The sequence below is a fragment of the Vanellus vanellus genome (assembly GCF_965231255.1).
Source record: "Vanellus vanellus genome assembly, chromosome: 12".
NCBI classification, from domain to species: domain Eukaryota; kingdom Metazoa; phylum Chordata; class Aves; order Charadriiformes; family Charadriidae; genus Vanellus; species Vanellus vanellus.
This window is the reverse complement of record NC_138917.1, coordinates 20,241,646-20,256,970: the sequence shown is the minus strand read 5'-3', so window position 1 is coordinate 20,256,970 and position 15,325 is coordinate 20,241,646.

The window sequence follows — 15,325 nt, the reverse complement described above, 5'->3', positions numbered from 1 at the left end:
ATATTCAAGGAGCCACTGTTCTAAATATTAGCCTAGATTTTTGAAAAATTAATTTAGATTAAAAAGCATGGTTAGTTTGAATTCTGCTTCTGTCTAATGCCTTATTTAAAAGAGAAGAGATATGGCTGGCAGATTTTATTGAAGTGTGATACAGAAAACAGTGGATGTAGGGAATTACTCTCATCTTACTAGAATCTTTTTTGATTTAACATTGCCCTGAGCAATGAATACTTAGGAGACTCTGCAAACCATATGATATGAATAAACATTGGCAATTTTTTTAAGTCATTCTAAGTCCAAGCATGTTATCAGCCTTTAATAATGATTAACATACATATAAAGCAAGTTGTGCTACTTAATATAAAGTTAAAGGAACCTACCAGACACTGTGAGTTACTAAATTATCTGCTGTTTGCAATTCTCTATGCAGTATGTCTTAGAGTATAAATCTCTTAACAAATGTGTATTAGTGGCTCAGAAAAAAATGCTACAGGAGATTTTTTTTTTCTAATCTAACAAAGTTGCCTGAACTCTCTTTCTTAATGCATGAAGCAAAGGTATATTCTTTTATTACGTAAATTATTAGAAATAAATTACCGCTCCTTTGAATAATTTGCTCTACCAATACAGAATAAACAAGTATATGTACGTTGATTCCAGGACTTCTTCAAGATATAGTTGTATGTCTGAGACACCATTTCCATAGAAATCTCTTTATTAGCACTGCACTGTCCATCCAGCTTGGGTAGAAAAAAGTATAATCAAAAAGCATGAGTAATGCACTATTGATTATAACTTGTGGTTACACTTTAGCATTTTTCAGTCCTCAGTTTCTTGGAACATTAACATTTCAATCTGCATACATTTTTGAGTGTAGCAACACTTGATTGATTTAAAATATACCAAGGTTCTAAACCATAGCATATCGCAATGGAAACCAGGCTTAGTAGTCTGTGATGAATTTCCGGAACCAGGTAAAGTGTGCAGCATTAACGAAGAGATTTTTTTGTATTGCTTTTTTTCTTTTAATCAAGTAATGATGGAAATATAAATGGTAGGATATGTAGTGATAAAAATGTGGTAATAACTGATCCAAAGCTGCAAAACAGTATTTTCCATTCCAACTTTTTATGTAAACTTGCACAAATCACTTAACTCTGCACCCCTCCCTCACTTAATCCGACTGTGTATGATGATAACACTACTTGAGTGTCTGATGAAAAAAGGGGGGAGGAGTCTCTATTGACTCCAAAGGGAACAGGAGGATATCCAGTGTTTGCGTATTATTATATAAATGCTAAATAGGCATCAAAATCTGATTATTTTCATTTACAGTTCCTATATGATAAACTTGTAGTCTGTATCATCTACTTCCATGTCTAGCTGCATTAAATACCTCAGAACTTTGCTTTAGTAAAGAGCAAGTTGCACGGGTTCAGATCAGATAGGTTACCTTGAGTTGTATACCTTGCATCATGTAACAATATTACCTTTATAAAAGAAATTAGATTAAAATCCTACTGAATTCTAGTGGTGCATATTTAAGGGTTAGCAGCTTGTTTCTGCAGGGAAGTGCCTGCATCAACTCAGCCCTGATCTGACAAGCATGTGTTGCTATGGCAATGGAGACCGGTGAATGTTAACATGCTGCTGCAGCTATGTGACAAATGTGAAGTCTAAGACCTGTGGTACACATTTTCATTTTTTAAAGCATGTGTCTGCTGTGCTTTTCCCTTAAAAATTTGATAGCAATGAACCAGGTTTTTTTCTTCTAATATTTTCATTGGTTACAAGTTCACTTTGGCAAGCTTCAAACTTGCCTACAGTGTGTTTATAAATAAAACTACTGAATAAAAAAAATAAAAGCACAGTGTTTTACAGGTTGCGGATTTATTGGTCTCCTATTAAACACTGGTAGCTTAGACACTATTTCACAAACAGTTTTCATAGAATTCTTTGTATAACTGATGGTAAAAAGCGGCAAAGTTGTCTTTACAGTAATGATGTTTGGCATTAAAGTAAAAAAAAAAAATCATCCAAGTTGTGTTAACTGTCTGTATGCTAGTCTATAGGCAATGACCGGTGTATTTCAAGTTAGCGTATTTGTCTTTCATCCTTTGCATGTCTTGATAAATAATTCTCTGCTAAATGACGAAATATGACTTGAGTGTTTGTAAAGAAAAAATGAAAATTACAGTCATGTAAATGAGACATATACTTTAGGTTTTTTCACCCTGCCAGTGTTGCTGGACACGTCTAGAAAGGCAGGAAGTTTTGGACACTAGTCCTAAAGAATATCTATCTGTTCCCTGAAAATTGATGTTAATGCTCTTTGTATTCTTTCCTAAACACTGTCCTCGAAGGTCTGTGTTGGGAGAAAAAATGGATGCTTTTTGGTGTCTGAATATCACCATCCCTTTTATATCCAATAGTCTACTGCAAATAAATTGGATTTGGGTGGACAATTTTGCTTTGTAGGCATTTCTGCAAGGTAGATTTGCATGAATTCTGTTCAAAGAAGCCTGACTCTTTGCAGTCTCAGAAAGACATGCTCCATTGTTTGTTCTGATAATGAGATAAAATGCTTGTTATTTTTTTCCCTTTCCTTGCTATACTTTCTTTTGATTTCGTGACTGCTCATTTCCCAAATGGTACAGAATTCTTTCATTGTATACACGTGAATCCCACCATACACCCACTTCCCACATGGGATCACTGTACAATGAGCACCCACAAATAAAACATCTGCTTCTACAACTGCTGTGCATGCCCCAGTAAGAGGATGTGCCTCAAAAGGCCCGAGAGGGTCTAGGCCGATTTTCCGTTCTCACCAGAGCTGTATTTGTATTAACCTCACTTTGTGTCAGTATCACGGTATGCTAGGGATTGGAAGGGACCTCAAAAGATCATCTAGTCCAATCCCCCTGTCGGAGCAGGAACACCTAGATGAGGTTGCACAGGATCTTTGACGGGTGGGTTAAAGATCAATTTTTCAAGTGTGTTTTCAGGGATTGCTTTGTAAACCATCAAGTGCAAAGGCCGTAATGATATTAGTTACCATGAGCTTGCTGTCAGAGCTAATTAGGATAGCCAAAGTTTGTAAGCAGGGATTTTTTTTGTTCAGAAAGGACATTAATGAAAAAAAGACTGTGCTTAAATGTAGAACTTAGTGGCAATTTCCACAGGATTTACATTGCTGTAGTGTAAAACATCATATGGTATACAGTAATCTCATTATCTAACAAAAGAAAAGAATTTTTGTTCTGGGCTTACACCTAATATACACAGTCACTACAGACAGTATCACAGCCAAGATTAACTATACTGCACATTTGCTATAGGAACTAATGATTTTCTGGATTTCCTTTATATTTTATATTCCCATCTCTCACAGGGCTTTACCACAGTGCACTAATAATGTTGTGATGTCTCTCAGTCACAGTTAGAAATTTATTTTCATACTAAAAAATTGCAAATCTAAAAAATTTACATTTTCCGCTTTCAGTGTGTGAACCACTACTGATATGGAAATTTATATGGCTTTGTAAATGAAAGAAAATTTCCCTCCTTCCTATTTAAAATTTTCATATGTATTCTTTGTCTCAGAATTTTGCAGTGTTTTAAGGAGGTATTCCAAAAATTATTTGCTTAATAGACAGCTACATGGTATGGAGAACTGACATCTCCCATATGCAAACCTTTTTGCAGAAACCTACTTTAATTAATTATAAAATAATTTTTTGCTTACTTAGTATTTGTATAGTAATGCTGGTACTTAGGAGTACAAATTTTCTGAAGGTCAGCCTAGCCTGTATCTGATTGCAGTCTATTTTACCTGATGTTTTGAAGTTGGGTTTGAGTTCAGAGAGGCATCCGGGTGTTTCCACTCAGGTCAGTCTCAGGTGCTTTACTACTACTTTTTATCTTTTGGGGTTTTGCTGGGCAGGGGGAGCAGGTTTTAATTTTTTTCAGAAAAAAATATTTTTTGTCTTAAAATGAAGGGAAGAATTTGATTATCAGTCAGCCTTAGGAGTCCTATATTAACTTCTAGAGTAAATTAGAACATTATTAAGAATTTTATAACTTTGTTTTCTATTTTGCAGCAAAAGCAGTGAGCTTGTGTGCTCGATGAGCATGTTCACTGTAACAGAAAAAAATATATAGCTTTCCTGTTTTAGTTTCCAACTGCAGAAGATAATAGTAGCACTTAAATGCAGAAATTGTAAAGCCAAGTAGCAAACATCAGTCTCTGTAAATACATTATTATCTGTATATTCAACCCGTCTTAATCGATGCATCATCTTCTAGCTGGCAGTTACATGAGGGAAGTTTAGTCAGTTTGGAAAGGAATACTTTAGTTTCCATGGAGCTACTCTAGTCTTTATGGACACGTTTTTAGGTTAGAACTGTACTGTAGGTAGAAAAAGCAGCACTGAAATAAATGGGGAGCGGAAAAAAAGGTTTTGAAGTATAAAAAGGTTTTGAAGAAGAAAGAAATTAAACATGAATATTTAGCATTAGGCACTTTATAGGTAAATACTTCTACAAGAATCAAGTTATTGTCAGATCACCTTGTCAGATAGATAAATATGTCTCTCCTCTTAACCTCTCTGGATATTTTTTGTGAAGAGTCAAAGACATTGCATATTATTAGCAACATAGAAATAAAATGTCAGGAATTCCTCAGTCATTCTTTTCTATTTTGTAGTTTTGTCTTTAGTTGGTGCTATAGTATGCACTGTTATTTCTGAGCTGACATCAGGTGTAGGGTAAGGAAGTTCCATCAGCTCACAGGCTCAGATACCTGGTTCTAACAATGCTGAATGAAAGAATAGAAGAACTTCATCTAGTCTCCTCCTTGGGCTAACTATCTCAGTGTGTGGTTTTCCTAGTAAAGACACCACCTTCCCCCCAAAATCCCAACTAATCAAAAATACTGTTGAGCTCAGCAGCAGCACAATTGTAGGACAGCTTGATTAAAAAAAAAAAAAAAAAAAAAAAAAAAAATCAATCTTTCCTCTAGCAGAGAATCACCATTTTTATAGTGGAATATGAAAAGTAGCAGTATTCTCGTTAGCTTTGGAGATTTCAAGATGCTGATTCTTGGTGGTCAATGATCTTTATCAAAAGACAGTTGCTTCTGACTGGACATTCAAATCAATTGACTACTTCAGCCAGCATACATGCACCCAACTGTATCTAAACTAATTGAGTCTCTGCTGTAAATCTAAGTATAAATATAAACAATATCATCAAGGGCTCATTAAGAAGGTGATTACTAGTTTTGGAAACATCTATAATGAAACCCTGCCATTCTAGAACTGCAGTTTAAAGCCACAAGTTAATTTTAAAGCATCATCTAATAAGTCTCTGGAATAAACGTAGTTCTTTCAGGCAGACCTTTTGCAGATTACCAGAAATAGAGAACTCAGTAACAAATTATAACATATGCATTCTTCTATACTTGGCCTATTGTTTCAGTGCAAGTCCAACTCAGTGAGCAGGATTGATGGTAAAGCTAATGAGACGTTTAAATGTCGTAAGCTCAGGTTTGAATTTTGTGTAAAAAGAGAAAAGCATAAACACACAAATTTGTAATCATGACTCCTTAAAAATGCAGTCATTGGTCAAGGGTATAAATAGACTGTCCAAGCAGCTAGCCTTGATGCTTTTGTTGATCTAGAATCATGTAGACACACAGCTGTCTTCCCCTTTTATAGCTGTGCGGTGTTAGGATTCCAACACCGCTATTTTGTTAGGATAGCTTTTTAACCAATAAACAATTCACTTGTCAACTCTTGGGCAGTTCTAACACCTGTATGAACTAAGAAGAAAAGTTGCATTTCTTGCCTCGTCCACTGAAAGCTTGTATTACAATATGTACTATATATGTAATGTATAAATTAATGTGAATAGCGATTAGTTGGAACAAGTAGGCAAAAGTGGCTGTAATAATGCTGCTGGTACGAAGCAATCTTTTTCATACATTAGTGCAGATGATAATGTGTTCCTGCTTTTCTAAGAGAAGAGTGTGAAGCTCTGCACTGCGTTCCTGCCCTTCTATGTAGGAAAAACCTCCCAACAAAATCTAAGTCATTGTTACCACCTCAAGACTCACCCTTGCCATAGTGCTCTTATTTCAACCCTCTTCATCAGAACCAGAGATTTTCCAACTCCAATTGTTATAACTGGTTTTAACACAGAAAAGCCGTGTCCATTTTTCCACCTTCAATTACATTTTTTGCATTGGCCCTTGCCCTCTCATTTTTGCTTGTCTTTCAAGTGTATAAGCCCTTCATGCTCTCCTGGCTTATGTGATCTGTAGTACAACAGTACTTGTTGGTCTACCATAAAATATGTATGCCTTTAAATTCAGCTGTAGCACGATTGCACATCTTTGTGAATCCTGGATAGTAACTGTCAAGTGCAAGCAGGTTTGGAACTTGATTTGGGAGTTGGTTCATCATCTTTCAGCAAAATTTTGTCTGTTAAATTTAAAGAGAAGAGGAAGTGGGAGTAAAGACAGGTTTGCATCAAGAACGTAGCACTTCTATTCAGCCTTGAAATAACCTTGTGAATTAAGACTGCTTAGGAGGTAGAAACTAGAACAAGTAGTTGAATACATAAATAAAGAGCAAGGAGAATTTTTCAAGTGATTCAGTACCTTCCTCTGTTCTGAAGTTTGCCCACCCACTCCTACCTACCACCTCCTGTGGTGCAGGACATTTTAATGCAATGTGGGAGGTTAGCATACAAATTCCTACTGACTGCATTTGTGCATAGCTTCCCACACACCTTTTGAAATAGGGTCCCTTACTTAGAAAAGTTAATGAGTATTATAGCTATGTCCCAAACTACAGATGCAGTGGGTTGAAAATTACCCGTTACATCCATTTGGAATTACTTGGCATTTCATCATTTTTAACTTTGTTAGTGAGACAAGTTTGTGCATCAACTGTGAGCAGTCAGTAACATGGAGAAATGTGGTATTGTGCTGAGGACTGGAAAGCCAGATGATGCATCCTGAAACAAGTACCTTGCAAAGGGTGCTGTCCGGTGAAGTCAAACATGCTCCGAAGTTGATTCACTGCTTGCACTGATGACACGGAGCTTAGGAGAAAACAGCGATTTCTCTGCAACTACTTCATAACAGCAATATAGTAAATATGACATATGTCAACACCAGTGAAGTAATTAACAGCTTATCAGTAAAACTTAGTGACAAGTCTCATCAGCTTTCGATGACATGCATGCTTTAGGCTGCTTCAGTCAGTTTTCTGGCTTGCAGGAAGCTAACATACTCTACTTCTATTTGCTGAAGGCAGCCAGAGTTTTCCAGTCTGTTTTGGTGTAAGAGGTTCCTGGTTCACAACTGGAGCTCAGAGCTGTTATAGTAAAACAGATGGAATGTAAGGTCAGGTCTAAACGCTACAGCTCTTATTATTTATTGTAACTTGACTAATTTCAGCAAATAGAATATGGCATTTCCTGTTTTCAACCTGCCACTTCTCTGCAAAAAAAAAAAAAAAAAATTTTTTTATGGATCATGCATTTTTACATTTCAGAGAAGTCAGTCTGAGCCAGCCCATACCTTCTACTGATTTGTGAAACCAGACAAGTCATTTTAATTTCTTAATTTACTAATTGGAGAACAGGAAATAGAAACAAACAACAAAGAGTAACAAATTAAATTGTTTCCTCTATTGATCTGAAACATTCGGAAAAAAAATACCAATGAACATACACTTATCATTTACAAAAACCTTTCTGAAAGAAATAAGCACGTAGTATCTTACTGTATTACATTAGTGTATCTTGCTTCTTAAGGGCCTGATGCTAAATACTTATTCCCAAGAATAGCCCCACATAAGTCTAAGACTTTTTCAAGTAGATCAAGGCTTTGATCCCAAATTATGGCTGCTTCATCATACAGGAATACGGTTATGTTAAACCTTAAGAAGTATTACAAAACCTGTATCTAGCTGAAAAACTAAATAGACTTGTAATCTACCTGACCAGGACTGGGAATGGAGAATCAATCATAGCAGTGGTATTTCTTCTTGTGCGCCTCACTGTTTTGTGCTTTTGAAAAAACCAAACATATTCCTACTACTTCGTCATACATGGACGCACATCTGACAAGTGTCATTATTACCTTGAAAAAACAGCATAATTTTATGGATTAACAAAATTTTGGATTTTATTGAGAATAGATTAGGTAAAACTATCTCTTAACTTTTGCTATGGATCAACTGTTTCCTCGCCTAAACTCTATGGGATTTAATCCCAAAAGATATAAATTTTACTTTACAAATTGAATTCTTCTTAATTGATAATAGACATATGAAGTACAGGTGATAGAACTTGTTTTTTATTCTACTGTTAAGCTGCAACAGAGACAACAACTTATTTAAATTAGGAGATATTCTTTTTTTAGAGATGTATACTACTGTCATGTACGTTTATGTTCTTGTCCCAGATGTACTCAGTGGTAATAAATCAGCGATCATCCTCAGAAAGTTAATAATAGAGACAGCTGAATGAGGAATAACGCAATGACCTTGAATTTTTTGCACAGGCTGGTCTGAACTGGGAGATGAAATAAACTGTGGTCTGTGCTCTTAAAATAGAAGACATGAAAACATTGGCAAAAAACACTGAGGCATGTGACCCTTAGGTGAGTCTCAACTCCTTAGCTCGGAATCTGAGACATCTTCAGAGCTGAAGCCTAGAGACGAGAGCTAGGCAAGCTAGCCACCATGAATACTAGAGGTCTCTGAAATATGGAAGTCACACACAGTTCAGGGCCTTCTATTAAAATTGCTTTTAGCTAGATGGAGATAGCAAACATTATGTCTCATTAAGTTTCCCTTTCTCCACATGCAAATCCATATTCTTTGTCACTTCTCACAGGAAGCTCTTAAGACACATGATTATACAAGTATCTTGTGCAAATATGTGATAACTTCAGGATTCCCAGACAGCTGCAGTCTTTACTGTTCAGCAATCCAACATCAGTCTCTGCTGCGCAGGGCTCTCCAGTTAAGAGCCCAGACAGCTTTAAATTAGCACTTGCTAAGCAGATTTTGATGTTGGACAGCCAAATACCAGTAACTGCAGTCCAGCTAGCTACTTGTTTTTTCCTCATCTCCCCCAGAGTCAGAGTTTTCCTTCTGCTTTGATGAAGGAGATTTCAAAAGCAAATACAAATACATCATAGCCTGACAGACATTTTTCTACCAGCCCAGCCTCCTACTTCCTCCTACTGCCTTTCTGACATTTCAGTTCATTCTTTTCTGATTTCCTGACACCCTTAAGCTCTGAGCTAAATTCCATCTTTGCATAGGCATCCCTGCTAAGAAAACATGGGTTTCTTAAACTTCATTTACCGTTATTGAAGCATTTGGTCTCTCTCCAAAAAGAAACTGTGCATAACGTTTGATTGTTATCAGTTTGCTTCTGTCTGCATGGAAGATTTTCATGCAGTGTTTGGCTTTTGAAGGTTTATTTGAGCTTACGGTGCTAAATTTTTGCTAACCGTTTAAGCGGGGGAAAAAAGCTTGGGCTCAGTGACAAGAACCAGGTCAAAAAGACTTGAATTGAAGGCAGGGGGGACAGTTTTTGAGTCACTGGACTAGGGGCCAAAACTAGACTGAGGAATTTTTAATGGAGTGGTTTTTGTTTGGTTTATCTTCTGTGTTCTATATTGTATAATATTTTAATTATGTCTTTCTTCATTGTGTCATAGTCTGGCATAGAGGTACAAACGGACATAATAGAAACATAGAAAATGTGAAGTGACATATACTGCAATACTTACCAGTACATGAAAAATCAAGGATGTGTTATCTTCACATTGGATTAACTGCTTTGGAACCTAGGGTTTGTTCAGCAAGATGAAATTACTAACAAGGAATGTTTTATGCAGAAAATTCATTCATTCACACACTACATTTTTCTCAAGTATTCTTTCCTCTATCAAAGAAAGAGTAGCATGCCAGCTTTGCCCTTACTCTCTAGCAACTGATTTGTTCTTAGGTTGAAGATGGTTTAATGACAGGAGCACTAACTTTGGACTTAAAGGTACATGATTAGATTCTGCCTAAAGGAATTTGACCAAGTTACTCGTGTCTTTGTGTCAAATAGGGACAATAGTACTTGCCTTCATCTAGAAATATTGCAAGAGCTCAAAACTGAAGCAGGTACAACAGAAGGGAGGATTTTACACACATACCAGAGATAATCACATTCTTTGCTTAAAGAGATTTTACTGAGGGTAAAACGATAAACACTCCACAATTTCACCTTCTAAAGATCCTTCCAAACACCTGAGCTGTGTAAAGCATGGGTGACTAATCTGTGTTTTGGGACCTACAGGTACACGTTTTGGTTTGGTCTGTGAAAATATGCTCTTGCCATGAGTGTGGGCAGGGTCCCCTTATTACTGCCTCTTGCCTGTCATCTTTAATTTGCTCCAGTTGTGATAGTTTAAGTATTTAGTGAGATTTCCTATATTCTGTCTTGCTTTTTTTTTTTATACAGGGACAAAGAATATCCTAGCACAGCTAAGATAACAGCAATGTTCCCTGCTCATCTTTATCAAACTGCTTAGACCTGTACTAGAATCCGTCTTTGACTACCTCAGACACAGCACAGTTTCAAAAATAATAATAATGAAGAAAATACTTAACTTGTAGGCACATTATTTTCATGCAGCTAAATTTACCATCTGGCTTGATGACTCTGTTAATACTTATACTTTACTCACATAAGGTGACATTTTTAGTTACACATGCAATTGCGGCTTGGTCAATAATTCTGCCTTCCCAGAAAGGTTACTAGGTGTGAGTCAGTGGTTACAAGCCAAGTGAAAACTTTGAGGTACAAGATTTGTCCGTTGTTCAGCAGTGCATTAATAAAACAGATCGAGTAGCATTTGCAGCACTTTTTAAAAATACATGTTTTGTACATCATAGTACTGTACACCAAGTATATTTATACATCCACTCTGTGTAGTTGTTAGAGATGAACATGTCCAAATGACACGTTACAGACTATACAATTCAACAATGGAGATGATACATGCTTTGTTGTCTGTGCACAGCCACAATACTTAATGCTCTTAATTCTGACAGTAGTGACCAATTTGTGCTTTAATGTGAGCATGTAGAGGGGATTGGATATATAATTCATGCCTCAGATTCTTTTACTCAGAGTTTGAATTGAGCTGAAGTTTCATGCTTTTTACGTCAGACAGAACAATCTTTGCTTTACTATTTATAAAGTCCCTCCAAAAGCAGAATCCACATATGAAAAATTGCTTCAGGACAGGAAACATTTCGTGGATATCAAACTTAGGTCTTCATTTCCCTGTAACCCTGGGTTTCTCGGGTGAAATGAACACAGATGCCATTCAACATTACCAAAAAACCCTCTATATCTTACATACTACTGCCCTCTACTGCATTTTTAATATAGATCATAAAAGTATGCATTGTGTTAACTCAAACCATACAAGTCACAGTTCTTGTCAGGTTTGTGAGGATCATTCAATTCAACCAGCACAGCAAAGCTGTAAACCAAAAAGTATTCAGAGTTTCAGGGAAGAAAATCACAATGTGCCTGAACCAGGAGAACCAAAAAAGCCAAGTATAGTTGTATTCATTAAATCTTCCATCTTTCATCTACCAACTACATAAGAAAAATACAGCATCACAGTCATTGTAGAATGAAAAGCACCCTCTGGTCAGTTCTGGCTACTGAAATGCAAGTTGAGAAAAAAAACCCAAAACCTATAGGAGACGTGAAACATAACTAATATTAATGCCTTCAGATTATCTGAGGTTCACAATTCTCTAATGCTACTGACTGCTGAAGACGTCTACCAGTACAAAAGACGTAAATCTACACAAACATATTTCTTTCTCAAGAACCGAGTTTTTCCTATTATTGAATGTAGCTCACATCCAGGATACGTCTTGGAATAAACACATCAGAACAAACTAGTTGCTAATCTTCTTAATTCAGTTCCATAGGAACTGATGTTTTGTTTCAGTACAGGAAAGAGATTTCTGCAGGACATGAGGCACTTCAGACACCTTAGTTGCTCCAATATTTACAAAGTGTCCTGCATACTCCTATATCACTCCTTTCTAATGGAGAATGGGCAGATTGAAGTAGAAAGACAGTGCCACCTATTTGTCATTAAAATATATTGGACTAAGGTCAGGTAAATAACTTCCCTTGATGCCATCATGCTAGGAAATGTTTTTCTTCCCCCTTCACTTTCACTGCTGTGACCAAGCTTTGCCATTCATTGCCAGGGCACCACACCTGAGAATTTGTTGAGATACTCCTCCCTCTAGTGGATTCTTTGGTAGTTGTACCGCGAAGCCAGAGCCGAAGTTTGCATGAAACAGAGTTCCATTCATCTTTACAAAAATGCACTTACAATCCTATGGCTATTTCCCAGAAATGAAATCAATATCGATTTTGATGGCAAAAAAAAGAGTTCCTGGCACACAGAATTTAAACCCAAGCAGCAGTGTATCCCAGGAGGGAAGCTATGGTTTCAGATACTATTGCCAATGTTTGAATTCTAAACTTTCCAAGTATTTCCAAAGTAGATGTATGCTTTCTAAAAATTTCCATGAGAAATTGATAAAGCAGTTATAGCCTTAAGATCATGATGTCACTGAATCTTCAAGTAATTCCTCCCCATTAAAAATCCATTACCTTTCTAAGCCCTCGTGTTTAAAAGAGAAGACGAAAATGAATACACAAAAAGCTCAAAAGCCTTTGACTGCTAAGAACATCCCATTTTCTTTTTGTTACAAATTCAGAATTTGTAAGCAAGCTGTACAGTTGCATGAAGTTGGGGGAAGAAAGGCAGAGCAGTTTGATTGTTCAGTGTTTAAAAGTGAGTATACTAGCATATTCCAAAGCATTGTACAAACATTGACTAAGTTTAGTGTAGCCTTGGAATTAAAAGAAAGCAGGAAAATGTAAAACTGATGGGCAAGTTTTGCTTAAGGCAATGCCGCAAGTTACCAGAAAGACAGGTTTACAACTACTCTGAAAATTGCTAGAAGCAACATCTTACACTCTTTTCCCCCCAAGCTTTGATTACAGACAAAAATCAAGGATTACTTTGATTTTGCTTTACTGTTCAAAACATTCTTTTTTATTTTGTCTTAGCTATGAGATCCATATCCTCACAGGGTCCAGCTGACCTTTCGTATTTACCACTTTTGAAGAGGGTGGATAAAACCTGTTTGTCTTGAAATTTTGCGTCTTTGGACATCCACAGCATTAGTTAACTCCATATTCAAGTTTGACAAAGAGTAGCTTACCGTCAAGGTATTCATCAGTCAAGGCAGAATGAGAAACTGAGCATAAAGAAAAGGTCTCTTGTGCACAATCACACAGGCCCCAGTATGTTCGTTGCATTGCAGGAATGGGCAGTTCAACAGTGGTTGTGAAGCCTGGGTAAGAAACAGCGACTGATTGGGTAACGCTTTTTCCAGAGACAGGTAGTCTTTGGTGCATATGATAGGACTGCTGCTGAAGTGTAACAGATAGGAAAATTATAACTTATTTTTGGTTCTCTTAACACATATCAAAAGACATTCAAGATGTAGTCAGATAGTGTTGAAGGATTGGGGGGGACATGTCTTATGGTTTCGGGGTTTTGTTTGGTTTGTTTTTTTAATTCAGTTGTCAAAAGACTAGCAAAAACACTAGTGTTTTTCACTAGTAAGACTTAGCGCTGTTCACATAAATGCAAGTTAACTCTGTCAGATGGCCCTGTTTTGCAAAAGCTTAGCTTTTTAAGTTCTTCAAGTCACGGTAGTCAAACTCAGGCTGATATATAAGGTGCATAATGTGTGACTTGAAATTCATGAAGTCCATTGAAACTAGTTGTCATTGTATAAATCAGGCTGTTCAAGAATTATCAAATCAGTAAAAAAAAGTTCCTAATCGGATTGCTTTGTCAAAGGCATCAAAATGTATTTTCTATTTGCTTTTTTAATCTAAAGTGATTCAGTTTTCAAATTCATTAGAGGCTTTATGTTACTGCTGTTTATCTCATTTTAGCTTACTGTACTTTTCCATTTTCTCCAGCTTCTGAGCCTTTTTTTGTTTTGGATTGGGTTCCCCCCCCCCCCAGTATTTCATGCTAAACATTCTTTCTGCAAAAGGGGACAGCTCACTTTTACATCACAGCATTTGCTTTCCTTCACATAAAAGAAATAATTTTGTAACTGGGCCAAGTGTTTATGTATCCAGGTAACACAAGTACAAAGCTTCATTAGTTCATTAGCCACTCTGTAACAACTTACAAGGCTACAGAAATATTTTATTTATAATTTGGCTTTCCAGTACCTTAACATTTAAAATTACCTGCTCCTTTCCAGATTTTCAGCGTAGCTCTTTAACAGCCCTAGTAACATGCTATGCAGTCTTTGGTTAAAACCTACATTTAATAATTTGCTCCAGTACATAGAGATCATAGATTATTTTCTATGATTGTTAGCTGAGAGCAACACTGATCCACAAACACCTTTAAGTGCTCAGAAAGTGCAAACAGTACTGTAAGTGGTAACATGTGCTTTAACTGGTAACAAACCTAATGGAATCTGCAAAAGTGCTAGAAGTACTAGCATGATACCACTATTGCTTCCAAACCTGCTGGGGTGGGGGGGAAATAACTTAAACTTCAAGTATTTGAGAACTAATCCCTAAAACCTGAAATGAAGGTAACTTGCTAAACTATTTAACACAAAATTAGTGATCACCTATGTAAAGGAAAAGAGTTCAGGATTGGGATATTCTGCTCAGATGCTGCATGGTTTAGAACAAGAAGTTGGCAGGCAACATCAATACAGACAAACCATTAAGACCAATATTAACACCAATATTTTGAGTAAAACATTGCATATGTATTTCTTGGGCTTGTATTACATTCTGCTTTTGCCTGAAGAATGCTGATTTGGGAACAAAACATTCTACTTCACATTCATTTGTTGATCTGAATGACTACAAAGTAAATTAGTCTTAAAAAAAACTATTAAGCTAGAACTTTGGAGGAAAACTGTAATTCAAGCAAAAGAGAAAGTCAACATAATCTCTGAAAACTGTAATTCCAAAGTAAGCATTTCAGATAGCACAGCAAAACAGCACCAGGCAATATGTAACTATAACTTTGTTATTTAAAAGAGGTACAACCTGAGCTAGCACCAGTGTTATATTGATATTTTAGCATTACACAGGACACCGTGGCTTGGCATCACTCTAGCCAGGCCCCATTATCATTCTGTCCCTA